This window comes from Dendrobates tinctorius, unplaced genomic scaffold (genome assembly GCF_039654945.1).
Source record: "Dendrobates tinctorius isolate UK_male_01 unplaced genomic scaffold, ASM3965494v1 ptg000387l, whole genome shotgun sequence".
In the NCBI taxonomy this organism is placed as follows: Eukaryota; Metazoa; Chordata; class Amphibia; order Anura; family Dendrobatidae; genus Dendrobates; species Dendrobates tinctorius.
Genome location: NW_027362053.1, coordinates 30295 through 58242, shown reverse-complemented (window position 1 = coordinate 58242; position 27948 = coordinate 30295). Strand labels below are relative to the sequence as shown.

The 27948-nt window shown below is 49.2% G+C and overlaps 1 protein-coding gene across 9 annotated transcripts in view; it reads right to left on the bottom strand.

Annotated features, from left to right (window-relative positions):
• Window positions 1-23183, bottom strand: part of KDM2A (lysine demethylase 2A) — a 240164-nt gene extending 216981 nt beyond the window's left edge. For 4 of the 9 annotated variants that reach the window (XM_073563333.1, XM_073563331.1, XM_073563337.1 and 1 more), the window contains exon 1: window positions 22854-23182. The gene's annotated coding sequence lies outside the window, so the exon portion shown is untranslated. Of the gene's footprint in view, window positions 1-22853 lie in introns of all 9 variants that reach the window. The other 5 variants (XM_073563334.1, XM_073563332.1, XM_073563336.1 and 2 more) reach the window with 4 other exon arrangements.
• Window positions 23184-27948: the final 4765 nt, after the last annotated feature.

Below are 27948 nucleotides of genomic sequence, written 5' to 3'. Positions count from 1 at the left end.
AAGAGGGTTTTACTCTCCCCTGTTTCTAATCCAAAAGCCTGATAACACATTCAGAACGATTATAAACCTTCGTTCCCTTAACGAGTTTTTGATTAATCATAAATTCAAAATGGAGTCCATTAATACAACAATAAAAATATTGTTTAAAGGTTGTTTTATGGCAGTCATAGATTTGAAAGACGCGTACTATCATGTACCTATCCATACAGACTTCCAGCAGTTCCTGAGGGTGGCAGTTTCAGTAGAGGGCACAGTACGTCATTTTCAGTATAGAGCCCTTCCCTTTGGTCTCTCAGCAGCACCCAGGGTTTTTACAAAGTTAGTGGCCGAAGTTATGGCTCACTTACGAGAGGTGGACGTCTTAATCATTCCATATTTAGACGATTTCTTGATTGTAGGAAAATCGGTGGGTCATTGTAAATCCCAGATAGAAAAAGCTAAATCCAGGTTAGAAAACCTGGGATGGATTTTAAACTACGAGAAATCCCGACTCCAGCCCTTAAAAATACAGAAATTTTTAGGGTTGATACTAAATTCAGACACTCAGCGGTGCCTGCTACCACTAGATAAAATACAAAAGATACAGGAGCAGGTTCTTCGGGCAATGGATAATCCATCTATGACCCTCAGACAGGCCATGTCCCTGTTAGGTTCTCTAACTTCATGCATCCCAGCAGTAAGGTGGGCACAGTTCCATACCAGAACCCTTCAAAACGACGTCTTGATTAATAGCAGGGCCCTTGGAGGCTCCTTACAGGGTCGGATGTGTCTAAGCCCCTCAACTGTTGCATCACTGAGATGGTGGCTTGAGAGCGAGAACCTAGTGTCAGGGGTGCCCTGGATAACACAGATAACCCGTATTATAACCACAGACGCAAGTTCCTTCGGTTGGGGAGCCCATATGGGGGACATAGTGGTACAGGGCCAGTGGGATTCTAATTCTGAAATCTCATCCAACCAGAGAGAACTATTGGCGATAGAGCGGGCAGTCAAGAAACTCATTATCTACCTGCAGGGCCATCATGTGAGGATACACTCGGACAACCAGGTAGCGGTAGCATATGTCAACCACCAAGGTGGAACCCGCTCCAGCGCTCTGATGCAGATAACAGAACGGCTCCTCCAGATAGCAGAGAGAAATTGTCTATCTTTGACCGCGCTCCACATCAGCGGAAAGGACAATGTAAGAGCAGACTTTTTAAGCCGCAAGGCTCTAAGACAAGGAGAATGGGCTTTGAACAAAAATATTTACCGCCAGATTGTCCGCAGATGGGGCCAGCCAGAGGTAGACCTCTTTGCCACCAGAAAAACAGAAAAGAAAGATTGTTCTGCTCTCTGAACCCCAGGGAAAATCCCCTGGCGGTGGATGCCCTACTGATAAGATGGGATTTTTCTCTGGCATACGCCTTCCCACCATTGAATCTTCTTCCTCTGGTAGTCAGAAAGATCAGAGAGGATCAGGCAAGAGTCATACTGATTGCCCCCTTTTGGCCCAGGAGGACCTGGTTCGCATGGTTGAGGACCATGTCGGTAGGCGATCCCTGGGTACTGCCGAACCTTCCGGATCTCCTCTACCAGGGGCCAGTCAGCCACCCACAAGTAGCGGGACTTCATTTGACGGCGTGGTATTTGAAAGGTCACTATTAAAAAATAGAGGGTTCTCCAAGAACTTAATTGACACCCTCCTAAGAAGCAGAAAATTAACCACCACTAATATCTATGCTAGGACCTGGAAACGCTTCCTGTCCACCTTTCACTTTGACATCAGAGATGGAATTCCCACGAAACATATTCTGGAATTTCTCCAGAAAGGTTTCGAATTGGGTCTCTCCACAAGCACGCTAAAAGTACAAGTTTCAGCCTTAGGGGCCCTGTTTGCAGCTGATATTGCAAAAGATTATTGGGTAGCAAGGTTCATCAGAGCAGCGGCCAGATCGAGACCTATACACAAAGACAGATGCGTACCGTGGGACTTAAACTTAGTCCTTACAGCCATGACAGAAAGTCCGTTTGAACCTTTAGATTCCGCCTCACTAAATATTATATCCCTTAAAACAGCATTCCTGGTAGCAATAACATCCGCACGTAGGGTGAGCGACATACAGGCACTCTCCAGATTGCCTCCTTACACAGAGTTCTTACAGGATAGAGTGATCCTAATGCCAGATCCAGCATACCTTCCCAAGGTAGCAACACAATTCCACAGGACACAGGAGATAGTTCTACCTTCCTTCCTCCCTAACCCAACCAACCCTAAAGAGCAGAAACTCCAGACGTTAGATATTAGAAGATGCTTACTGACATATTTAGCAGCCACGGATCCTTGGAAGAAGGAGAACGCATTATTCCTATCCTTCCAAGGTTCCAGGAAAGGATACAGTATCAAAACGCACATTAGCAAGGTGGATTAGGGAGGCTCTCTCTCTTGCCTACACAGCAGGTGGCGGTCCGGCTCCACAGAACCTGAGGGCACATTCCACTCGGGCCATGGCATCATCCTGGGCGGAGAGATCTGGAGTATCAATTGATCAAATATGTAAGGCGGCCACCTGGTCATCTCCTTCCACCTTTTTTAACCACTATCGGTTAGACATGGGTGCCTCCTCAGACCTCACCTTCGGGCTAAGGGTGCTGCAGGCTGTAGTCCCTCCCTAAGTTAGTTTACATCTCTGTAATTCTCTCGTGGTGCTGTCATGGGAGTCCGAATAAAGTATTAAGTTACGTACCGGTAACGGTATTTTTCGGGAGCCCATGACAGCACCCTTAGTTCCCTCCCTTGTTCACGTATAGGGGTGCACTCCTTTAGAAGATTGTTCATAGAATCACCATATGTGGGAGATGGTATGAAATAATTCGGTTAAATAGGGTAGATAGGTTGTATATATCATATGTTGTGTACTAACCATGGTAGCCTCTCAAGCTCTGTAATCCAACTGATGCGTGGGAGAGGTGCCGCCCTTTTGTATCTGTAGGTTTCCTGTTCCTATAGGGCGGATCCCCTCTCTCGTGGTGCTGTCATGGGCTTCCGAAAAATACCGTTACCGGTACGTAACTTAATACTTTCCAGCATGTGAAGTGTTGAATACTAAACCTTTTTTTTTTTTGCTTCACAGGTGACAGGGTTATCACACGGTGGTGGTCGCTCCGGGATCGCTTCAAGAGGGACTACAACAAAGATTCAGACCCCGAGTGGATCGTCGGGAGGACGCCGGGGACCCCAGTACAAAAACTACAAAGCCCTGGCATTCCTGCGATCTACAATGGTGTGCAGAAGGTAAATATTCCCCAAACAATTCCTGTAGTAGAAATGTTTAACCAATTTTTTTTTCAGCAGACTTAAATTAAATATCAATATTTTTAATATACATTTTTTCCTCCTTTTTTTTTAGCACCATCTGCAGCACTCGGGAGTCTGCATCAGAGTTGCGTCCCTCTGGAGTGATCCCTAGTGAGACCGCCCCCGGTGACCACATCGAGGTATCCGACCCCTCTGTACCTACCCTCTTGTCTCATCCCTCTATCCCCTCCACCAGCACTGGAGTAGCAGGGCAGACTTCATCACATGAAGCTGCTGGTGACGACTTGTTCCCTGTTCCCCACCCCTCAGACACTGCCGCAACATCTTGACCAACTTTTGGTTCTGGCCGGCAGCGTCTGAGGAGTCAGGAAAGGTTGACCTTGTCTGACTGTTTGAGTCTAAACTCAACTGTTCAACACGGTTTCCATACTTATGGACAACGGTTATCTTCTGGGTTGACCATGATCAAAGTATCATGGAACTCAGAAGATACATGGAACAGATGAATTTAGAATCAAACCAGACACCGAGACATACCTTTTTTCAATCTGTTGTCCAGCAAATGGAAGGTTTAAGTACTCACCAGCAGATGCGTGTGATGCAAGCCTGTCAGAATGCTCTAGTGGAAGTGCTTGCTGAAGCATCTCATCCTCCCACAGTCCATCCTCCCACAGTCCATCCTCCCACAGTCCATCCTCCCACAGTCCATCCTCCCACAGTCCATCCTCCCACAGTCCATCCTCCCACAGTCCATCCTCCCACAGTCCATCCTCCCACAGTCCATCCTCCCACAGTCCATCCTCCCACAGTCCATCCTCCCACAGTCCATCCTTCCACAGTCCATCCTTCCCCCGTCCATCCTTCCACCACCATCCATCACACAGCCGTCCCTCCTCCTACCACTCCCTCTCCTTTCTCTAGTTCCCCATTCCATTCTTCCCAGTACCTACCTTCCCCATTGCATTATACCCCAATGCCCTCACCATACCCACCCCCACATACACCTTCAATGTACCCACAAACCTCATCTGTCCATCCACTCCCATCCCAACCACACGTGTTAAACCCCCCTTCCACTTCTGGTCCTCACCAACTCCCTCCCCAGTCCTCTACCCCCCCCCCCTCGATGTGGTCAACCCTGATAACCCCTCCAATACTATCTCCACCCAACATTATCACACTATGTGATGTTTTCTTATAAAAAAAAAAAAAAAAAAGGTAATATATAACAAGAAAAAAAGTTACAAAAAGTAATATATACCAAAAAAAAATTACAAAAAAAAGGTAATATACCAAAAAAAAAAAATTACAATATTACAAATTCAGAAATAAACTGTTTTTTTTTTTTCAAAAAACTTTATTGTGTGGTTTCTTTTTTGCTTCTTTCTTTTGAAATATTCAAATTACACCAGTGGTGTAAAAGGTAAACACAACACTTGGTAACACAACAATATTTCACAGTACACCGGTGGGGTACAAGGTACAAAAAAACACTTGGTAGCACAACATTTGGTACCATTTCAAAGTGTGAAACGCTTGGTACACAACACTTGGTAAAATTTCAAAGTGTCACATTTTACACTTGGTACATTTGTAAGTGCAAAACAACACTTGTTAAAACTTTATGCTTGGTACCCAACAATTGGTACCCAACAATTGGTAACACTAGTAAAACTTTATGCTTGGTACCCAACAATTGGTAACACTGGTAAAACTTGGTAACACTGGTAAAACTTTATGCTTGGTACCCAACAATTGGTAACACTGGTAAAACTTTATGCTTGGTACCCAACAATTGGTAACACTGGTAAAGTGTAAAACTTGAAGAAAAAAAAAATGGTAAACCAAATCACATGGTAACAATGCTTGGGAAAGCCAAACACTTGGTAACGTTTCAGGGAAAAAAAAAAAAAAAAAAAAAAAAAGGTTACTCACAATTGGTATAGAAAATTATATCATGTCATCTTGCCAGTCCACTTGTTCCTCTGGGGTCACAAAATAGTCTGCAAAGGTGTCCCTGATTCTTGCCACTGATCCAGTACTCCGAAAAGTTTGTTGCTCATAATCCCACAAGGTGGTTCCAGACAGATTATCATTGATGGAAACTGGTTCCTTTGAAAGGACAAAATTGTGCAGGATTACACAGGCCTTAACCACCTCATCCACAGTCTCTGTTTTCATTTTCATGGCTGTTAACAGGACTCTCCATTTGGCAGTTAAAATTCCAAACGCACACTCCACAACTCTGCGCGCTCTAGTTAAGCGATAGTTATAGATTCTTTTCCGGTGTGTTAATCCACGACTACCGTATGGTTTGAGTAGGTGTTTAGAAAGCTGAAAAGCATCGTCGCCAACGCACACAAAAGGCATTGGTGGGCCTGTTGTTCCAGGGAGTGGTCTTGGAGGTGGGAAGTTAAAATTATCTCCATACAAGCGACGGCCCATGGTGGAAATCTTGAATACCTGAGAGTCATTAGAACGACCGTATGCACCGATGTCCACGGCAATGAATTTGCAGTTTGCATCCGAAATGGCCATCAGCACAATAGAAAAGTATTTCTTATAGTTGTAAAACTGTGAACCAGATCCCATAGGTTTCACAATCCTGATATGCTTGCCATCCACGGCACCAATGCAGTTTGGAAACTGGCAGATTTCTTGAAACTTCTCTGCAATCTCCAGCCACCTCTACTGTGTTGGCTCTGGAATGTATTCCTTCTGTAGAGAATCCCACAATGCCCGGCAGGTCTGTTGTACAATTCCAACAATAGTGGAAATCACAATCCGGAACTGGAAATGGAGGGAGGTGAAGGATTCTCCAGTTGCCAGGAATCTGTTAAAAAAAATTGAAACAGTAAAATTAATACAAACTACAAGCCATAACATAACAATAAAATCCTGCAGAATCTGAAACATTTTAAAATTTAGATAACTTACCGAAGGGTCACCATCAAACGCTCCGCCGGTGATATAGAAAACCGCATTTGTGTGTCCCTTCTCCGGATTTGTTCTCCAACACGATCCACCAATATCTCAAAGAATTCCAGCCTCATGCGCACGTAGTTGAAGAACTTGTGCGGATTATCCCTCAATTCCAGGTACAATGTGGAAAAAACACCACGGTTGAACCTCTGCGCATTAATGGGATGAATCCACTGGCGCCGTCTCCTCATACGCAGGATTCGCAATCTTCTTTTCTCTGTCTCGAGAGCAATAATTGCCAACTGATTCAAGTGAAGATCCAATTCCACACTGAAGCTGTCAATACTCGCAATAACTCCTTCCAGACTCGCACTAACTCCTTCCATCGCTGCCACTAGCTCTAAAACCTTTCAAAGAAATTGTATCACAACACCCTAGATATATTTCTCCCTAGTTTCCAGCATCCAATCACATTTGAGAGCATTTTCCAAGAGCGAATCATATTTGGGAGCATCCCATTTTGGAGGTGTGGAAAAACGGATCCGCAAGAAAACGGATCCAACGGATGTACAAAACGGATGCCAACGGATGGGACGGATCCGTTTTGTTGAGGATCCGCAATAAAATCGGTATGGCGGATCCTTAAAAAAACGGATCCGTCCCACCAGCTTGCATCCGTTTTATACATTTTTTTGCGGATCCGCCAATTTCAAATTTTGGCGGATTTTGACTGATGGCAAAAAACTGAAGTGTGAAAGAGGCCTTACATATTCATCGGTATGGCTTATGACAGGTCACTGATCTCTCACTGACCTGCCACCTAATTTACATACTGAGTATAATATGGTTTGAAAAGAATAATCATATCTATAATATCCATTCAATTACTTTATTTAGTGATAAAAAATTTCCTCAGGAAAAAAAAAAAAAAAAACTCAAAATGGCGCTGACATTTTGCTAGAGGGAAAAAAATGTATCCGCCAAGATGGCTCCTGTTCAGAAGCGTCCACTAGATCGCTGATAGATGCTACTGCGCAGGCACCATCTTGGTGGACACATTTTTCTTCCTCTAGCCAAATGGCACTGGCGACTGCGCAGTAGCATCTATCGAGTTCCAAATTATGCTACTGTGCAGGCAAGGCCGGCGACATTTTGAGAAAGACTTTTTCTGAACAAATTTATATCACTAAATAAAATAATGGATATTATATATGCAATCATGCTACAGATCTTGCACCGGCACCTGCTGCCGAATGTGATTTTTTTTTCCAATACATATTATATTCAGTATGTAAAATAGGGTGCAAGTCAATGAGGGATCAGTGACCTGTCATAAGCCATACAGATGAATATGGCACAATCCTGCTGACGGGTTCCTTTTAAGTCGTCCACATGGGCATGAAGATTATAGCTAGCTGAATAAAATGATACCTTAATATCTGCGATCTGATATTTTATTCCAGAAAGTCCTTATTTTTCATATATGTAAAGGAGCTATTCCAGGCTATGAAAAGGAAACTAATCTGCCTCCAGGGATTAATATAAATATGAGGGGCATTTACCAGTGTGAGACAAATAACTAACACAGAGAAGGACTGAACTTTTTCTTCTTACAAACACATTTTTTGATTCTCTTTCAGCTCTGCTGTATTGTAACAATATCACAGCCCTGTTTGCCTGTGAGATGGAAGCTGAGAGGCACCTGCAGATGTGTCAGTTAGGCTGCATTCACACGTTCAGGTTTTTTCGCGGCGTTTTTTACCGCAAAAAAACAGCATCCCATGCATTCCTATGGGATTCCGCACTGCTGTGCTAATGCTGCGGATTTTCCCGCGGCGGAATCGCATCGCAGAAAAATCCGCAGCATGCTCATTATTTTGCGGAATCGCGGCAATTCCGCACCCATAGGAATGCATTGTTCTGCCTACTTTCCGCATATGGCTGTGCCCACCATGCGAAAAGTAAGCAGAACATTTGCGGATGGTACCCACGGTCCGGAGGAGAGGAGACTGTCCTCCAGGCTGTGGGTACCATATCCCTGTAAAGAATAGAATTAAAATTAAAAGAAAAAAAAAAAAAAAGTTATATTCACCTTCCGGCGTCCCGCGCATTGCGAGATGCATTGCAATGACCTTTGCGGACGTCGCGTCTCACAATGCTATAGCGGTCTCGTGAGACCGCAACGTCAAAGGTCATTGTCGCAATGCATCTCTGGGAACGGGACCTGCCAGAGCATCGCGGAGGCCTGGGGACGGTGCGCAGGACGCCAGAAGGTGAATATAACCGGATTTTTTTTTTTTTATTATTTTTAACATTAGATCTTTTTACTACTGATGCTGCTACTGCTAGGCAGCCTCAATAGTAAGTGTGACCAACCTGTCAATCAGTTCTCCAAGCAATGCTACAGATTGCTTGGAAAACGCTAGCATTCTGCAAGCTAATTACGCTTGAAAAGCGCTAGATTCTGCGCGGGAAAATCGCAGGAATTTAAAATTCCGGAATTCCCGCTGTAACTTCTGCGGGAATTCTGCTACATGTGAACTTAGCCTTATAATGACACACAGCTCTGCAGTAAGATCAGGAGAGCAGCCATTCCACATCACAATGGTAACTCCACCTTCATATAAAATCATGTAGCTCAGTGTGTCTGGCCCATAGATCTTAACATGTCATTTACATAAAAGAAAAACATGCATTTCTTAGAACTAAGGGCCCTGTCACACACCGCGAGATCGCTGATTTTGTGACGCCACAGCAATCTCACCAGAGACATCGCTGTGTGTGACATGAATTAGGGACTGGCCCTCCTGCCAGGTATCGCTGATCGTGCAGGATCGTCCTGGGTCATTTTTTGATCATTGGTCTCCCGCTGGCCAGCATGCATCGCTGTGTGTGGCAGCGAGAGACCAACGATCAGCGACGCTGGTTTCCAATGTAAACAGTGGGTATCCAAGAGACGCGCGGCTCTTAAGATACCCGCTGTTTACCTTGGATACCAGCTTGCTCGCAGGTGGGTCCGTCTATGTGACAGCTCACCAGCAATCACCTATGTCCCAGCGATCCCATCCATGTCGGATCGTTGGTGGGATTGCTGGGACATTGATACGTGTAACAGGGCCTTAAGACATCAGATCACGGATATCAAGGTATCATGTTATTTTAGCTTCCTATGACCTATATGCCCAATTAGAAGACTGAGGAGGATTGATCCTACCAAAATACAATAAGTCTAATATATGAGCCATTGTATTAAATCAGATAGTTTTACATACAGAAGTAGCGGTATGGCTGTATAAGCACTTGATGCCAAATAATATCAATACATTTGAACAGAGAGCCAATGGGAAAATCATGAGAAATCTAGTACAGAATCCATATCCAAGTCAGGCTGGAATGCACTGTGGTGTGTGTCAATGCACTTACATAGCTTCAACCACTGAGTTCTCATGAACGACTGTGTAGTGAGCAGTAACTAACAGCTCCAAGAGGCATCCACGTCCCTAGCGACTCTGCATCATTACCATATGAACACCACTCACTTGTAAAGTTCAGAAAAATTGGCACAAAATAAAAAAGGCCCAAATCTCTGAAAATGTATGGCAGAGTTTAAAATAAAAAAAAAATAATACTCAGGGGAGCAGCAGGAATAAAATAAGAGCAAGAACTGGCAACTCTTAGGGTATGTTTCCACGGTCAGGATTTGCTGCGGATTGGACGCTGCGTACAGCCACAGCGTCCAGATGTTACAGCATAGTGGAGGGGATTTAATATAATCCCATCTCCACTATACGTACAAACACGCAGGTGGCAGACCCGCGTAACCGGACATGCGGCGCATCTTTATAGACCGCAGCATGTCTATTTATCTTGCAGGGCGCTCTGTCTCCGCAAGATAAATAACACAGTCTATGTATAGGATGCAATGATTCCGCATGTGTTCAAAAAGGGGACAGCATTTTGGGTGGGGCGGGTGTCCGCCGCGTCTAAAGCGCTCAGAATCCTGACCGTGGACACATACCCTTAAAATGCTATTTACCTGCAGATTACCACTATAGCTACAGGTGACAGGTTCCATTTAAGGAGGTTGTATGCTACTTTAACACTGATGAGTATCCTTACGATAGGTCGTCATTAGGGATGAGTGAATAGCTTCGGATAACTACTTATCCAAATAGCCGCATTGGGAACCCGGATACCTGGAGCCCTCCCGTTAATCAGCTGTTCCGCGCTGCAGATGCATGTGTCGCGGTGTGTGACAGTCACAGCACACGCATGCAGAGTCCAATAAACAGGCTCTCCATACATGGGTTGTGACTGTCACACAGCTGCGACACATGCAGCTGTGGCGCCGAACAGCTGATTATTGGGAATGCTCCAGGTATCTGGATTACCGATGCAGCTATTCGGTAAGTGAAATACCTATTTGGAAAAGGACTTCTCCGAAGCTATTTAATCAACACTTGTCATCATGTCTGATCGATCGGGCTCCAACACCCGAGACACTCCCGCAGATCAGCTATTATCGGCGACTGCTTACCAGAAATACTCACTAGACAGGTCATCGAAGCTAAAGTAATTGACAAATTCTTTAACAACTCCCTTACTTGGCAGAATTATGTTTAGGCATTTTGACCAGAAGAAAAATCAAGAAAATAGAGACGAAAATTGGGAGGCATGGAGGACAGGAGATTTTCATTTGTGGCAATATTGACCAGCCCAACTTACAACTGTTCAGAATATCAAAGCTACTTAGTTGCACAAAGTATACAAAAGAGCATTATTTAATAGCGCATTCAACTCAGAGACCACAATGCTATACGTAATCTGTCATAGACATTAAAGTGCCCATCTTCTGTATGAATGAGACTGGGGTTTGCCAGGATCCACTCTTTCTCTAGGAAAAATAACATGGCATGCAGTGCGATCTGTCAAATGTGATGGAACCACCCAGGCAGATGTGAACATAGCCTTATTTCTAGTCAGTCATATAAGGGGTACAGACAGTAATCTGACACTACATTGATTTCATTAGACCAGTAAGGACGTTTTCCCACAGGCGTGTTTTGCTGCGTACAATACACAGTGTTTTCAGTACAAGATCCATCAGACTTCTGAAATGTCATGCATGCACAGCAGGATCTTTCCTCAAGTGTACAGTATTTTTAGCACTTCGGCAGGTTTTTTTTTGCCAAGACTCAGCATGTCAATGTTTTCAGGGTCTTAGCAGTGCTTTTCACCCATTCAAATGAATTAACGAAAAACACAATTACAAACGCACAGAAAAAAAACATGTATTGTACACAAAATGTTTCCTGCCACCACTCTGGTTTTGATGCAGAAAAAAAAGTGCTGCAAAAGCGCAGCATGTAAACATACATAAATGGCCTGTTCACACACTGCGGTTTTTTTTTTCCAAGTGTATCAGATGTCTGAAATCTTATGCACGTGCGGCTTATTTTTTTCCCTCGAAGATTTTAACCAATGTGATATTACAAATCTACACCATGTCAATTCTTTCAGAGATTTTGCAGTATTTTTCACCTGTTCACATGAGTAGGGGAAAAAAAGAGCGCATATTTTATGCAGCTTTTTTCCTGCCAACACTATGGTTTTAAGTGCATAAAAATCTGTTGTAAAAACTAAACATGTTGACATACAGTTGTGGCCAAAAGTATTGACACCCCTGCAATTCTGTCAGATAATACTCAGTTTCTTCCTGAAAATGATTGCAAGCACAAATTCTTTGGTATTATTATCTTCATTTAATTTGTCTTAAATGAAAAAACACAAAAAGAATTGTCCTAAAGCCAAATTGGATATATTTCCACACCAAACATAAAAAAGAGGGTGGACAAAAGTATTGGCACTGTTCGAAAAATCATGTGATGCTTCTCTAATTTGTGTAATTAGCAGCACCTGTAACTTACCTGTGGCACCTAACAGGTGTTGGCAATAACTAAATCACACTTGCAGCCAGTTGACATGTATTAAAGTTGACTCAACCTCTGTCCTGTGTCCTTGTGTGTACCTCATTGAGCATGGAGAAAAGAAAGAAGACCAAAGAACTGTCTGAGGACTTGAGAAACCAAATTGTGAGGAAGCATGAGCAATCTCTAGGCTACAAGTCCATCTCCAAAGACCTGAATGTTCCTGTGTCTACCGTGCGCACAGTGTCATCAAGAAGTTTAAAGCCCATGGCACTGTGGCTAACCTCCCTAGATGTGGACGGAAAAGAAAAATTGACAAGAGATTTCAACGCAAGATTGTGCGGATATTGCATAAAGAACCTCGACTAACATCCAAACAAGTTCAAGCTGCTCTGCAGTCCGAGGGTACAACAGTGTCAACCCGTACTATCCGTCGGCGTCTGAATGAAAAGAGACTGTATGGTAGGAGACCCAGGAAGACCCCACTTCTTACCCCGAGACATAAAAAAGCCAGGCTGGAGTTTGCCAAAACTTACCTGAAAAAGCCTAAAACGTTTTGGAAGAATGTTTTCTGGTCAGATGAGACAAAAGTAGAGCAAAGGCATCAACATAGAGTTTACAGGAGAAAAAAAGAGGCATTCAAAGAAAAAAAACACAGTCCCTACAGTCAAACATGGTGGAGGTTCCCTGATGTTTTGGGGTTGCTTTGCTGCCTCTGGCACTGGACTGCTTGACCGTGTGCATGGCATTATGAAGTCTGAAGACTACCAACAAATTTTGCAGCATAATGTAGGGCCCAGTGTGAGAAAGCTGGGCCTCCCTCAGAGGTCATGTGTCTTCCAGCAGGACAATGACCCAAAACACACTTCAAAAAGCACTAGAAAATGGTTTGAGAGAAAGCACTGGAGACTTCTAAGGTGGCCAGCAATGAGTCCAGACCTGAATCCCATAGAACACCTGTGGAGAGATCTAAAAATGGCAGTTTGGAGAACACCCTTCAAATATCAGGGACCTGGAGCAGTTTGCCAAAGAAGAATGGTCTAAAATTCCAGCAGAGCATTGTAAGAAACTCATTGATGGTTACCGGAAGTGGTTGGTTGCAGTTATTTTGGCTAAAGGTTGTGCAACCAAGTATTAGGCTGAGGGTGCCAATACTTTTGTCTGAAATGATCAATGTTTTGCTTCATTCTCTTTTGTGTTTTTTCATTTAAGACAAATTAATTGAAGATAATAAAACCAAAGAATTTGTGTTTGCAATCATTTTCAGGAAGAAACTGAGTATTATCTGACAAAATTGCAGGGGTGTCAATACTTTTGTCCACAACTGTAACCCAACAGAGTACAAGTATACAGTCTGATTAATGTGTTACGTTCATTTATCATGATTACAGGCTATAATGCAGTACAGAGGACTATGATAGTTAGGACATGTCTATTGCATTAAATACTTGTATTGCTTATAAATAAACTTCTAGAGCATATCTTCATATAAAAGCATGGTTTTGTTCCTCCCTTAATCCTATTAGAGATGGGAGCTACCATTTTCTTGTCAAATGGGCATAACTACAATATCTGGCCGCTCCGATTGGACAAAGTCTGAACGCACAGGGACACCCCCTCAGCCTCAACTGGTAACTTCCATTTGGAAACTTATTCATAAACTGCCAGGAGAAAGAATAGGACTGGCACAATGCAGAACTATGGGAACAGATTATTCAGAATTGTTTTTTCATGATCTAGAGCAGGGTTCCCGAACTCCAGTCCTCAAGGCCCACCAACAGGTCATGCTTTCAGGATCCCCCTTGTATTGTACAGGTGAAGCAATTATCACCTTGGCAATACTAAGGAAATCCTGAAAACATGATCTGTTGGTGGGCCTTGAGGACTGGAGTTCGGGAACCCTGCTCTAGAGAACTAACAAGTCCTCTACCAATATTAGAGTATAATCAATGAGTTCACCACCCAAACCAGAGTCACTGCCATGAGAGCACTGATATCTGTTCTGCAAGACAAACTAATCAAAACTGAAAGGGGTTGAATAATCATGTGGTCAGTGAAGTGGCAGGAATGTGCCATAACGCTGGGTGCGGGCACACCTTTCTCTACCTAGCTTTACCAGTGCACTACAGCCTGCAATTTACCATTCCAGCATGTACAGACACTTCTCACAAGAGCCACCAATAACAATTACTGGCACCAATTCCAGAAATGCTTTTACATAAGCATGTGCTTTGTTATCCCATAGGAAGTAATGAATGTGGGAGTGAATGAATGTAATGCACTCAGTCCATAATATCTGACGCAGGAGCAGGGGTTCAAGAGAGGAGGGAATGAAAGCCAGCAACCCAATGGTGAGATGCACTCTATGATCCACAACAATGGCAAAGGCACACCAGTAGTGCTTGAAAGTTTGTGAACCCTTCAGAATTTTCCATATTTCTGCACCTATTTGACCTAAAACTACATCGGATTTTCATACAAGTCCTTAAATTAGAGCCAAAGAGAAATGAACCAAATCAATCCAATGGATCAAAAATTACATACTTTGTAATTTGTTTTACTTAAGGGGACAGTCAAGTGTGAGTGGGCGACCTGCTTTTTTTAAGGGACTGTCAACACAGAATGACTGTTTAAACCAAGTACAGGTGCTCGATACATAATGGCGGGGCTAATTATTTTTATACAACTTTCCATCATCTCCATCCTTATCTGGTACTATAAAGTCAGAGCTGTCAAAGAAGAGGAGGGAGTAGATAAAGGGAAACAAGCAGGTGGGAAGGTGTATAGAAATATTTGGCCCCGCTGTCAAGCTCAAGCACCAACCAGCAGGACTTATCTTGAGCAGTCATTCTGCGCTGACAGAGTCCTTAAGGGTAAGTGCACACGTCGCGGATTGCCGTGCTTTCTTTATGCGGATTTCACCTGCGTTTTTACACCTGTGGATTCCTACAATGGAATAGGCGTAAAAACGCTGCGGAAACCGCACAAAGAACTGACATGCTGCAGAAAATAAACCACTGCGTTTCCGCACAGATTTTTCCGCAGCATGTGCACAGCAAATTTTTTTCCCCATAGAATAACATTGTACTGTAAATCACATACGGACCTTTAGAATCCGCAACGCGTGCACATACCCTGAGGCTGTGTGCACACGTCCGTAATTCCCGCAGATTTTATGCGTTTTTGCCGCAAAAACGCATAAAATAAGCAATCAATTGAGTTCAATGGCATTCCGCACATGCTGTGCTAATGCTGCGTATTTATCAGCGGCAGAATCGCATCACGGAAAAATACACAGCATGTTCATTCTTTTCGCAAAATCGCGGGGATTCCGCACACATAGGACAACCTTGTTCCACTTACTTTCCTCATATGGCCATGCCCACCATGCACAAAGTAAGCAGAAAATGTGCGGATGGTACCCAGGGTCTGGAGAAGAGGAGATCATTATTACCCTCCCCAGCAGTAGCGTATGTATATATACACTCACTGGCCACTTTATTAGGTACACCATGCTAGTAAGGGGTTGGACCCCCTTTTGCCTTCAGAACTGCCTCAATTCTTCGTGGCAGAGATTCAACAAGGTGCTGGAAGCATTCCTCAGAGATTTTGGACCATATTGACATGATGGCATCACACAGTTGGCGCAGATTTGTCGGCTGCACATCCCTGATGCGAATCTCCCGTTCCACCACATCCCAAAGATGCTCTATTGGATTGAGATCTGGTGACTGAGGAGGCCATTTGAGTACAGTAAACTCATTGTCATGTTCAAGAAACCAATCTGAGATGATTTGAGCTTTATGACATGGCGCATTATCCTGCTGAAAGTAGCCATCAGATGTTGGGTACATTGTGGTCATAAAGGGATGGACATGGTCAGCAACAATACTCAGGTAGGCTGTGGCGTTGCAACGATGCTCAATTGGTACCAAGGGGCCCAAAGAGTGCCCAGAAAAAATTCCCCACACCATGACACCACCACCACCAGCCTGAACCGTTGATACAAGGCAGGATGGATCCATGCTTTCATGTTGTTTACACCAAATTCTGACCCTACCATCCGAATGTCGCAGCAGAAATCGAGACTCATCAGACCAGGCAACGTTTTTCCAATCTTCTACTGTCCAATTTCGATGAGCTTGTGCAAATTGTAGCCTCAGTTTCCTGTTCTTAGCTGAGAGGAGTGGTACCCAGTGTGGTCTTCTGCTGCTGTAGCCCATCTGCCTCAAAGTTCGACGCACTGTGCGTTCAGAGATGCTCTTCTGCCTACCTTGGTTGTAACGGGTGGCAATTTGAGTCACTGTTGCCTTTCTATCAGCTCGAACCAGTCTGCCCATTCTCCTCTGACCTCTGGCATCAACATGGCATTTCCGGCCACAGAACTGCCGCTCACTGGATTTTTTTTCTTTTTCGGACCATTCTCTGTAAACCCTAGAGATGGTTGTGCGTGAAAATCCCAGTAGATCAGCAGTTTCTGAAATTCTCAGACCAGCCCTTCTGGCACCAACAATCATGCCACGTTCAAAGGCACTCAAATCACCTTTCTTCCCCATACTGATGCTCGGTTTGAACTGCAGGAGATTGTCTTGACCATGTCTACATGCCTAAATGCACTGAGTTGCCGCCATGTGATTGGCTGATTAGAAATTAAGTCTTAACACACAGTTGGACAGGTGTACCTAATAAAGTGGCCAGTGAGTGTGTATATATATATATATATATATATATATATATATATATATATATATATATATATATATATATATATATATAGGCACCGATCCCCGTTGTAAACTAGTTAACCCCTTGTGATGGTTTGCAGCGGGGGACCTGACTGAATGGCGGAGAGGTATGTATATTGTTGGTTTTTTATTTTATTTTTTTTTAACAGAACGAGGGCTTTTTTTGGATTGCCAGAATTAATAAATAGTCCAAAACTTTGTGTATTTCATTAAAATAATTTTAATTAATGTGTGTGTCTTTTTTTTAACCACTATTCTAGGGTTAATAATGGATAGGTGTCTTATTGACAAGTCTCCATTATTAACCCGGCTTAATGTCACCTATCAATAGCAAGGTGACATTAACCCATTATTATTAACCAATGAGCCACCACTAAAGGCAATGGGAATAGAGAGGCTAAGTGCCAGAAACGGCGCATATTATAGATGCGCCTTTCCTAGGATAGCTGGTGGCAGATTTTTTTTAGTCGGGGGGGGGAGGGGAAAAAAACAATGATCCTCCCTCTCCAGGCTATTAATAGCTGCCCTCACTCACTGGCTTTCCCTCTCTGGCGGAGAAAATTGCGCGGGAGCCCACACCAATTTTTTCCGCGATTATAGTCTTAAATTTAACTCCTAGAGTTCCAAATTTTTCCTAACACAAACCACTATATATATATATATATATATATATATATATATATATATATATATATATATATATATATATCTCGCTTTGATATGACATGGTTTATTATATGTAAACCACAGCAAATGTCAGATGTCGGGTTCGGGAATGATTTTACTGAAGCCGGCAACTGATTTGGCGGCTATTATGCTATGTAGAACACACATATTATATATATATATATATATATATATATATATATATATATATATATATATATATATATATATATATATATTATAGTCTCAATGACATGTATGTGCAATAAATAAATATATATACACACACATATTCTATGTGTATATATCTATCCTTTCTTTGGTGTTTTAACCTGTCAGGGGCATGCTCAGTAAAAAAAAAAAAAAAAAAAAAAATTGGATCCATCGCCGGCATCCGTCATTTAACAGATGACAGGGGATCCTGCACCCATAGGCTTTCATTCTAACAAATGACAGAGAGCGAAAGATCCATCGCTGCCCAATTTTTCGACGGACACAAAAAACGTTGCTTTGTGAGTTGTGTCCGGCTGCCAGACAAAAAAAATTTACAACAGATCTGGCGAATGAAACATGAGGCCAGTCATCGCTAATACAAGTCTATGAGAAAAAAACATATCCGGCGGCATCCTTTGCCGGATCCGTGTTTTTCAAATATTGCCAGATTGCGACTGATGTAAAAAAAACTGATATGTTAAAGCAACCATAAGGCTATGTGCACACGGTGCGTATTCTGCTTTGGAATTTTCCGCGCAGAATTCACTAAATTCGCAGGTCAAATGACCTGCATTTTTCCTGCGGATTTAGTGCATTTTTTGTGCGGTTTTACTGCAAGTTTTGTACGGTTTTCCACCTGCGGATTTCTAGAATGGAGCAGGTGGAAAACTGCAGCAAAACCGCACAAAAGAAGTGACGTGCTGCTTTTTTCATTTCGCACCAAATCTGCGCGGAAAAAAAAACACAGCATGTGCACTGCGGATTTTGTTTTACATAGGCTACAATGGTACTGTACATCACATGCAGTTCTGCTGCGTATATGCAGGGCCAAATCCGCTGCGTATCTGCAGCAGACTCTGCACCGTGTGCACATAGCCTAAGTGTCATATTGTCTGTCAGTATAGATTCCAAAGATCTGAGGCTGAATGTTTAAAATTTGTATTTCTGGCTAAAATGTTGCATCGTCTACCTCATTTTGTACCCTGGTTATGTGATTTTTAAAGGGAATCTGTCACCCCATTTTAGCCCTATCAGCTGCCGACACCGCCGTCAGGGGCTTATCTACAGAATTCTGTAATGCTGTAGACAAGCCTCCGATGTAACCTGAAAGAGAAGAAAAACAAGTCAGATTATACTCACCGGGGGGGGGTCGGGCTCCGATGCGACGCCTCCCATCTTCATGCAATGACGTCCTCCTTCTTACTTCTACCGCGGCTCCTGCGCAGGCGTACTTTATCTGCCTTGTTGAGGGCAAAGTAAAGTACTGCAGTGCGCAGGCGCCGGAAAAGGTCAGAGAGGTCTGGCGCCTGCGCACTGCAGTACTTTACTCTGCCCTCAACAGGGCAGATAAAGTAGGGCTGCGCCGGAGCTGCAGCAGAAGTAAGAAGGAGGACGGCATTGTATGAAGATGGGAGGAGCCGGACGGAACCGCGACACCCATAGGACCGGACGCCCGGGTGAGTATAATCTAACTTGTTTTTCTTATCTTTTAGGTTACATCGAGGGCTTATCTACAGCATTACAGAATGCTGTAGATAAGCCCCTGCTGGCGGTGCCGGCAGCTGATAGGGCTAAAATGGGGGGCTAAAATGGGGTGACAGATTCCCTTTAAGGATGGAATAAAAGCTAAGTTTTAACCCGATATACTCTTTGGTGCCTTGGATTTTTGGAATATTCACTGTTTTGGACCTTGTGGAGGGCAACGTTAAGTCTGCAGGCAGTCACCATTGGTGAATGAGAATTGCTCACTGATCCCTTATGGTCTCTAAGTATATATACACCTTTTCTGAAAGGCCACAGAGGCTGCAACAACCATTAAGCAAGAGGCACCACTAACCAAACAACACCATGAAGAAGACCAAGGAGATCTCCAAACAAGTCAGGGTTGGGTTGTAAAAAAAAATATCCCAATCTGATGATCCCCTGGAGCACCATCAAATCCATTTTCATCAAATGTACATAACATGGTACCACAATAGACCTGCAAAGAGAGTCCACTGATCAAGACTCTCAGCAAGGGAAAGGAGGGAATTAATCAGAGAGGCAGCACAGAGACCAAAAATAATCCACAAGTAGCTGCAGAGTTCCCACGCAGAGACTGTAGTATCTGTCCATACAGCCACAATACGCCGTACAGTCCATAGAGGTGGTCTTTGTGGAATAGTGGGCAGGAAAAAGCTTTTACTTAGGCTACTTTCACACTAGCGTTTTTTTGCGCTGCGCCTCGTGCGCATTCCAAACGCATGCAAAAAACGCATTAAGCATTTTGCATGCATTTGCTGTTTTTTGCTCATGCGATTTAACCAGTTTGTCGCCATGTTAACTCTAAAAACGCCTGTGATTTTAAACGCATGCGTGCAAATGTACTAGCGCACGCGTGCAATCCCATAGACTGTAATGTTGTTTTTTTGCGCATACGTTTTTTGGAAGCAGTTGGGCGCACAGAAAAATACAACATTTTGCGTCTGGTGCGCCTGGGCGCACACCTGGAAAAAACGCAGCGCACGAAAACGCACATGAACGCGTACAAGCGCTATACCATGCACCCGCCATGTTGTAGATAGGGGAGCAATGCGCACGAGGCGCAGCGCTAAAAAACACAAGTGTGAAACCAACCTTACACACAAAAATTATAAGGCTCATTTTGAGTTTGCCAAAATACATGATGGAGACTCCCCAAATCAGAAGGAGCTGTGGTCAGAGAACAAAATTGAACTTTTTGGCCACCAAAGTAAACACTATGTCTGGCATCAAGCCAACACAGCTCATCATCCCAAGAACACCATCCCCACAGTGAAACATGGTGGCAGCATTGCATTGTGGGGATGTTTTCAGCAGCAGGGACATGGAAAATGATTTGATTCGAGGGGAAGACGGATGGTGCAAGAAAAATAGGAGATTTTCTTCAGCAAAACCTCTTTCAATCTGCCAGTGATTTGAGACTGACACAGAGGTTCTCCTTCTGACAATGACACAAAGCATACTGCTAAAGCAAAACTCATGTAGTTTAAGGGGAAACGTGTAATTGCTTTGGAGTGGTCTAGTCAAAGCCCAGACCTTTATCCAGCTAAGAAGATGGCTTCCTCTGGTAACAGCAAACTTGAAGGAGCTGGAATAGTTTTGCCTTGAGGAATGGGAAAAAAAAAAATTCCACTGGCAAGTGACTTGCAGCTTTAATTGTCGCAAAAGGAGGCTCTACAAAGTACTGACTTTAGAGCGGGTGAATAGTTGTGCTATTTTCTCCTATTTGTTGCTTGCTTCACAAAAATGAAAACCAACTACAGCAGTAGGCATGTACTTTACATAAACTGACGCAAACCTGCAAAAAAAGTGACATTAGTGAGGTAGCAAAACATGAAAAATGGAAAGGGGGTGAATACTTTTGCATGGCACTGTATGCAGCAAAGTTATTGCCACGGACTATGGAAGATTCTCTTCCAGCACATATAAGAACAATGCCTATTTAGTGGCGGTGCTGTAAGCAGGTGGGAGAACACCCTACACATCTGGCCCCACAGGTATACGGAGCAGGGATTCCGGTCAGCCCCACTTCCCGTGGGAGGCAGAGCCGTGCAACAACAGTGCCCTCTTCCTCACAGATGAATGAGGATGCCGCCGGGGGCTTCAGTGCAGCTCCATGCCCCCTGGACTGTGCCCCTGACCACACAGCGCCACAGCCCGCCGCCCTCCACTCACCATGCCTGTCAGCCCGCCGCCCCCCCCCCTGACAGCCCCCTACTCACCATGGCTGTCAGCCCGGCCGCCACCCAATCACCATGGCTGTCAGCCCGGCCGCCACCCAATCACCATGGCTGTCAGCCCGGCCGCCACCCAATCACCATGGCTGTCAGCCCGGCCGCCACCCAATCACCATGGCTGTCAGCCCGGCCGCCACCCAATCACCATGGCTGTCAGCCCGGCCGCCACCCAATCACCATGGCTGTCAGCCCGGCCGCCACCCAATCACCATGGCTGTCAGCCCGGCCGCCACCCAATCACCATGGCTGTCAGCCCGGCAGCCACCCAATCACCATGGCTGTCAGCCCGGCAGCCACCCAATCACCATGGCTGTCAGCCCGGCAGCCACCCAATCACCATGGCTGTCAGCCCGGCAGCCACCCAATCACCATGGCTGTCAGCCCGGCAGCCACCCAATCACCATGGCTGTCAGCCCGGCAGCCACCCAATCACCATGGCTGTCAGCCCGGCAGCCACCCAATCACCATGGCTGTCAGCCCGGCAGCCACCCAATCACCATGGCTGTCAGCCCGGAAGCCACCCAATCACCATGGCTGTCAGCCCGGAAGCCACCCAATCACCATGGCTGTCAGCCCGGAAGCCACCCAATCACCATGGCTGTCAGCCTGGCAGCTCCCCGCTCACCGTGCCTGTGAGCCTGCCGCCCCTCGCTCACCGTGCCTGTGAGCCTGCCGCCCCTCGCTCACCGTGCCTGTGAGCCTGCCGCCCCTCGCTCATCGTGCCTGTGAGCCTGCCGCCCCTCGCTCATCGTGCCTGTCAGCCCGGCAGCCCCCCGCTCACCGTGCCTGTCAGCCCGGCAGCCCCCCGCTCACCGTGCCTATAAGCCCGGCAGCCTCCCGCTCACCGTGCCTATAAGCCCGGCAGCCCCCCGCTCACCGTGCCTGTCAGCCCGGCAGCCCCCCACTCACCGTGCCTGTCAGCCCGGCAGCCCCCCACTCACCGTGCCTGTCAGCCCGGCAGCCCCCCACTCACCGTGCCTGTCAGCCCGGCAGCCCCCCACTCACCGTGCCTGTCAGCCCGGCAGCCCCCCACTCACCGTGCCTGTCAGCCCGGCAGCCCCCACTCACCGTGCCTGTCAGCCCGGCAGCCCCCCACTCACCGTGCCTGTCAGCCCGGCAACCCCCCACTCACCGTGCCTGTCAGCCCGGCAACCCCCCACTCACCGTGCCTGTCAGCCCGGCAACCCCCCACTCACCGTGCCTGTCAGCCCGGCAGCCTCCCACTCACCGTGCCTGTCAGCCCGGCAGCCTCCCACTCACCGTGCCTGTCAGCCCGGCAGCCCCCCACTCACCGTGCCTGTCAGCCCGGCAGCCCCCCACTCACCGTGCCTGTCAGCCGGGCAGCCCCATTCCTTTCCAGGCTTTGTTGTTGTTAACACAGCGAGATGTCACACAGATTCCAGAACTCACCGCCCCTCCCACTGTTTCCCTTCGTGCAAGTTACGTCACCGAGTCGCGCAGCTGACGTCACGCAGCCTCCTCAGGAAGTCTTCGCCTCAGCTGCACTCAGAAGGGAGCAGAGCGACGGACGCCTCAGGCGCCATTTTGGACCGAACCAGAAGTGACGCGACCGGCGGTGTGTAAAGTGGGTCCTGCCGCTCGGGAAAGCGAGTGGCCAGACAGATACAGAGCTAAGAGCTGATTGGCTGCGGCTCAGTAATGGCCTCGCTGATAGGTGCTTTGTGGAAGCCACGCCCAGAGACCGGGGGCGGGAAAGCCAATTGGAGCCTTAAAAAAAAAAAAAAAAAAAGTGCATTGGGGCGTGGCAGGCGTAACTCGTCAGCCGTGTAAACTCCGGGCAGCCATTGGCCAGAGTGCAATGCAGCGCATAAAGGGTAAACCCGTCTGCCTTGTCGTGACGTCACATACAAAATGACGTCGTGATTGGCTACAGCTTCAAATACTGAAATATAAAAAAAATATTATTATACATATTGAGGTGCTACACGTCGGTTATCAGTGCGCGGCCTCCACGGGGTTAAACGGATGGACGGCGAAGTGGCTGCCCGTATGCAAAATGGCGACTGGTGGAGCTACTTCCCGTCACAAGGTCTCATTCGGAAGACGTTCGGAGCCTCACGCGCGCAATGGTGTGTGCTGTGCTGAAGCTATGATTGGCTAATGCTTTACACGTGGTGCACCCCCTCAATATTATAAATAGAGGTCATGTAAGGCTGCGAAGTCGTAGGAACTGGAAGAGGTTACGTGTGAGTGGCCGCGGGGGTTACTGAAGTAATTATACTGCGTGGTGTGCAGGTGTGTCCGGGACCGACCCTATGTGTGCAGCCACCTCCTGCAGATAGCCGGCTTCAGAACCATTCCACCCTCCTCACTATCTGCGCGGCTTCTGCAGGACAAGTTGCCGTTTTGACTGATGTTCTGTATCATATAGTATACTGAGAAATGGGACGCAAGGGTGGAAACTAATGCAACTCTGCCACTGTCTTATTGCGTTCAGTTGTTGTGGCTTCTTCAGGTCAGTATAAGTCCAGAAATCCCAAACTGGTATTGATAAATCGGGTACATGTAACATAAGGAGAAAGCGTGCTGGGGACAGCCAGCGAGAGAGAGCGTGCTGGGGACAGCCAGCGCGTGCTGGGGACAGCCAGCGCGTGCTGGGGACAGCCAGCGAGAGCGAGCGTGCTGGGGACAGCCAGCGAGAGCGAGCGTGCTGGGGACAGCCAGCGCGTGCTGGGGACAGCCAGCGCGTGCTGGGGACAGCCAGCGCGTGCTGGGGACAGCCAGCGCGTGCTGGGGACAGCCAGCGCGTGCTGGGGACAGCCAGCGAGAGCGAGCGTGCTGGGGACAGCCAGCGAGAGCGAGCGTGCTGGGGACAGCCAGCGAGAGAGAGCGTGCTGGGGACAGCCAGAGCGTGCTGGGGACAGCCAGCGAGAGAGAGCGTGCTGGGGACAGCCAGCGCGTGCTGGGGACAGCCAGCGCGTGCTGGGGACAGCCAGCGCGAGAGAGCGTGCTGGGGACAGCCAGCGCGTGCTGGGGACAGCCAGCGAGAGAGAGCGTGCTGGGGACAGCCAGCGCGAGCTGGGGACAGGCAGCGCGAGCGAGCGTGCTGGGGACAGCCAGCGCGAGAGAGCGTGCTGGGGACAGCCAGCGCGTGCTGGGGACAGCCAGCGAGAGCGAGCGTGCTGGGGACAGCCAGCGCGTGCTGGGGACAGCCAGCGCGAGAGAGCGAGCGTGCTGGGGACAGCCAGCGCGAGAGAGCGAGCGTGCTGGGGACAGCCAGCGCGTGCTGGGGACAGCCAGCGCGAGAGAGCGTGCTGGGGACAGCCAGCGAGAGAGAGCGTGCTGGGGACAGCCAGCGAGAGAGAGCGTGCTGGGGACAGCCAGCGCGTGCTGGGGACAGCCAGCGAGAGCGAGCGTGCTGGGGACAGCCAGCGAGAGCGAGCGTGCTGGGGACAGCCAGCGAGAGCGAGCGTGCTGGGGACAGCCAGCGAGAGCGAGCGTGCTGGGGACAGCCAGCGCGTGCTGGGGACAGCCAGCGAGAGCGAGCGTGCTGGGGACAGCCAGCGCGTGCTGGGGACAGCCAGCGAGAGCGAGCGTGCTGGGGACAGCCAGCGAGAGCGAGCGTGCTGGGGACAGCCAGCGCGTGCTGGGGACAGCCAGCGCGTGCTGGGGACAGCCAGCGCGTGCTGGGGACAGCCAGCGCGAGCGAGCGTGCTGGGGACAGCCAGCGCGAGCGAGCGTGCTGGGGACAGCCAGCGCGTGCTGGGGACAGCCAGCGCGTGCTGGGGACAGCCAGCGAGAGAGAGCGTGCTGGGGACAGCCAGCGCGTGCTGGGGACAGCCAGCGAGAGAGAGCGTGCTGGGGACAGCCAGCGCGTGCTGGGGACAGCCAGCGCGTGCTGGGGACAGCCAGCGCGAGCGAGCGTGCTGGGGACAGCCAGCGCGTGCTGGGGACAGCCAGCGCGAGAGAGCGAGCGTGCTGGGGACAGCCAGCGCGAGAGAGCGAGCGTGCTGGGGACAGCCAGCGCGTGCTGGGGACAGCCAGCGCGAGAGAGAGCGTGCTGGGGACAGCCAGCGCGAGAGAGCGTGCTGGGGACAGCCAGCGCGAGAGAGCGTGCTGGGGACAGCCAGCGCGAGCTGGGGACAGCCAGCGCGAGCGAGCGTGCTGGGGACAGCCAGCGCGAGCGAGCGTGCTGGGGACAGCCAGCGCGTGCTGGGGACAGCCAGCGCGTGCTGGGGACAGCCAGCGCGAGAGAGCGAGCGTGCTGGGGACAGCCAGCGCGAGAGAGCGAGCGTGCTGGGGACAGCCAGGGCGAGAGAGCGAGCGTGCGTGCTGGGGACAGCCAGCGCGAGAGAGCGTGCGTGCTGGGGACAGCCAGCGCGTGCTGGGGACAGCCAGCGAGAGAGCGCGTGCTGGGGACAGCCAGCGCGAGCGAGCGTGCTGGGGACAGCCAGCGAGAGAGAGCGTGCTGGGGACAGCCAGCGCGTGCTGGGGACAGCCAGCGAGAGAGAGCGTGCTGGGGACAGCCAGCGCGTGCTGGGGACAGCCAGCGAGAGCGAGCGTGTTGGGGACAGCCAGCGAGAGAGAGCGTGCTGGGGACAGCCAGCGAGAGAGAGCGTGCTGGGGACAGCCAGCGCGTGCTGGGGACAGCCAGCGCGTGCTGGGGACAGCCAGCGCGAGCTGGGGACAGCCAGCGTGAGCGAGCGTGCTGGGGACAGCCAGCGAGAGAGAGCGTGCTGGGGACAGCCAGCGCGTGCTGGGGACAGCCAGCGAGAGAGAGCGTGCTGGGGACAGCCAGCGCGTGCTGGGGACAGCCAGCGCGAGCGAGCGTGCTGGGGACAGCCAGCGCGAGAGAGCGAGCGTGCTGGGGACAGCCAGCGCGAGAGAGCGAGCGTGCTGGGGACAGCCAGCGCGTGCTGGGGACAGCCAGCGCGAGAGAGAGAGCGTGCTGGGGACAGCCAGCGCGAGAGAGAGAGCGTGCTGGGGACAGCCAGCGCGAGAGAGAGAGCGTGCTGGGGACAGCCAGCGCGAGAGAGAGAGCGTGCTGGGGACAGCCAGCGCGAGAGAGAGAGCGTGCTGGGGACAGCCAGCGCGTGCTGGGGACAGCCAGCGCGAGAGAGCGAGCGTGCTGGGGACAGCCAGCGCGAGAGAGCGAGCGTGCTGGGGACAGCCAGCGCGAGAGAGCGAGCGTGCTGGGGACAGCCAGCGCGAGAGAGCGAGCGTGCTGGGGACAGCCAGCGAGAGCGAGCGTGCTGGGGACAGCCAGCGAGAGAGAGCGTGCTGGGGACAGCCAGCGCGAGAGAGCGTGCCGGGGACAGCCAGCGCGTGCTGGGGACAGCCAGCGCGTGCTGGGGACAGCCAGCCCGAGAGAGCGCGCGTGCTGGGGACAGCCAGCGCGTGCTGGGGACAGCCAGCGCGAGAGAGCGAGCGTGCTGGGGACAGCCAGCGCGAGAGAGAGAGCGTGCTGGGGACAGCCAGCGCGTGCTGGGGACAGCCAGCGCGAGAGAGCGCGCGTGCTGGGGACAGCCAGCGCGAGAGAGCGAGCGTGCTGGGGACAGCCAGCGCGAGAGAGCGAGCGTGCTGGGGACAGCCAGCGCGAGAGAGCGAGCGTGCTGGGGACAGCCAGCGCGAGAGAGCGAGCGTGCTGGAGACAGCCAGCGCGAGAGAGCGAGCGTGCTGGGGACAGCCAGCGCGAGAGAGAGAGCGTGCTGGAGACAGCCAGCGCGAGAGAGCGAGCGTGCTGGGGACAGCCAGCGCGAGAGAGAGAGCGTGCTGGGGACAGCCAGCGCGAGAGAGAGAGCGTGCTGGGGACAGCCAGCGCGAGAGAGAGAGCGTGCTGGGGACAGCCAGCGCGAGAGAGCGTGCTGGGGACAGCCAGCGCGTGCTGGGGACAGCCAGCACGAGAGAGCGAGCGTGCTGGGGACAGCCAGCGCGAGAGAGCGAGCGTGCTGGGGACAGCCAGCGCGAGAGAGCGAGCGTGCTGGGGACAGCCAGCGCGAGAGAGCGAGCGTGCTGGGGACAGCCAGCGCGAGAGAGCGAGCGTGCTGGGGACAGCCAGCGCGAGAGAGCGAGCGTGCTGGGGACAGCCAGCGAGAGAAAGAGAGCGAGCGTGCTGGGGACAGCCAGCGAGAGAAAGAGAGCGTGCGTGCTGGGGACAGCCAGCGAGAAAGAGAGCGTGCGTGCGGGGGACAGCCAGCGAGAAAGAGTGTGCGTGCTGGGGACAGCCAGCGAGAAAGAGAGCGTGCGTGCTGGGGACAGCCAGCGAGAAAGAGAGCGTGCGTGCTGGGGACAGCCAGCGAGAAAGAGAGCGTGCTGGGGACAGCCAGCGCGTGCTGGGGACAGCCAGCGCGAGAGAGCGAGCGTGCTGGGGACAGCCAGCGCAAGAGAGCGAGCGTGCTGGGGACAGCGAGAGCGAGCGAGCGTGCTGGGGACAGCCAGCGAGAGAGAGCGAGCGTGCT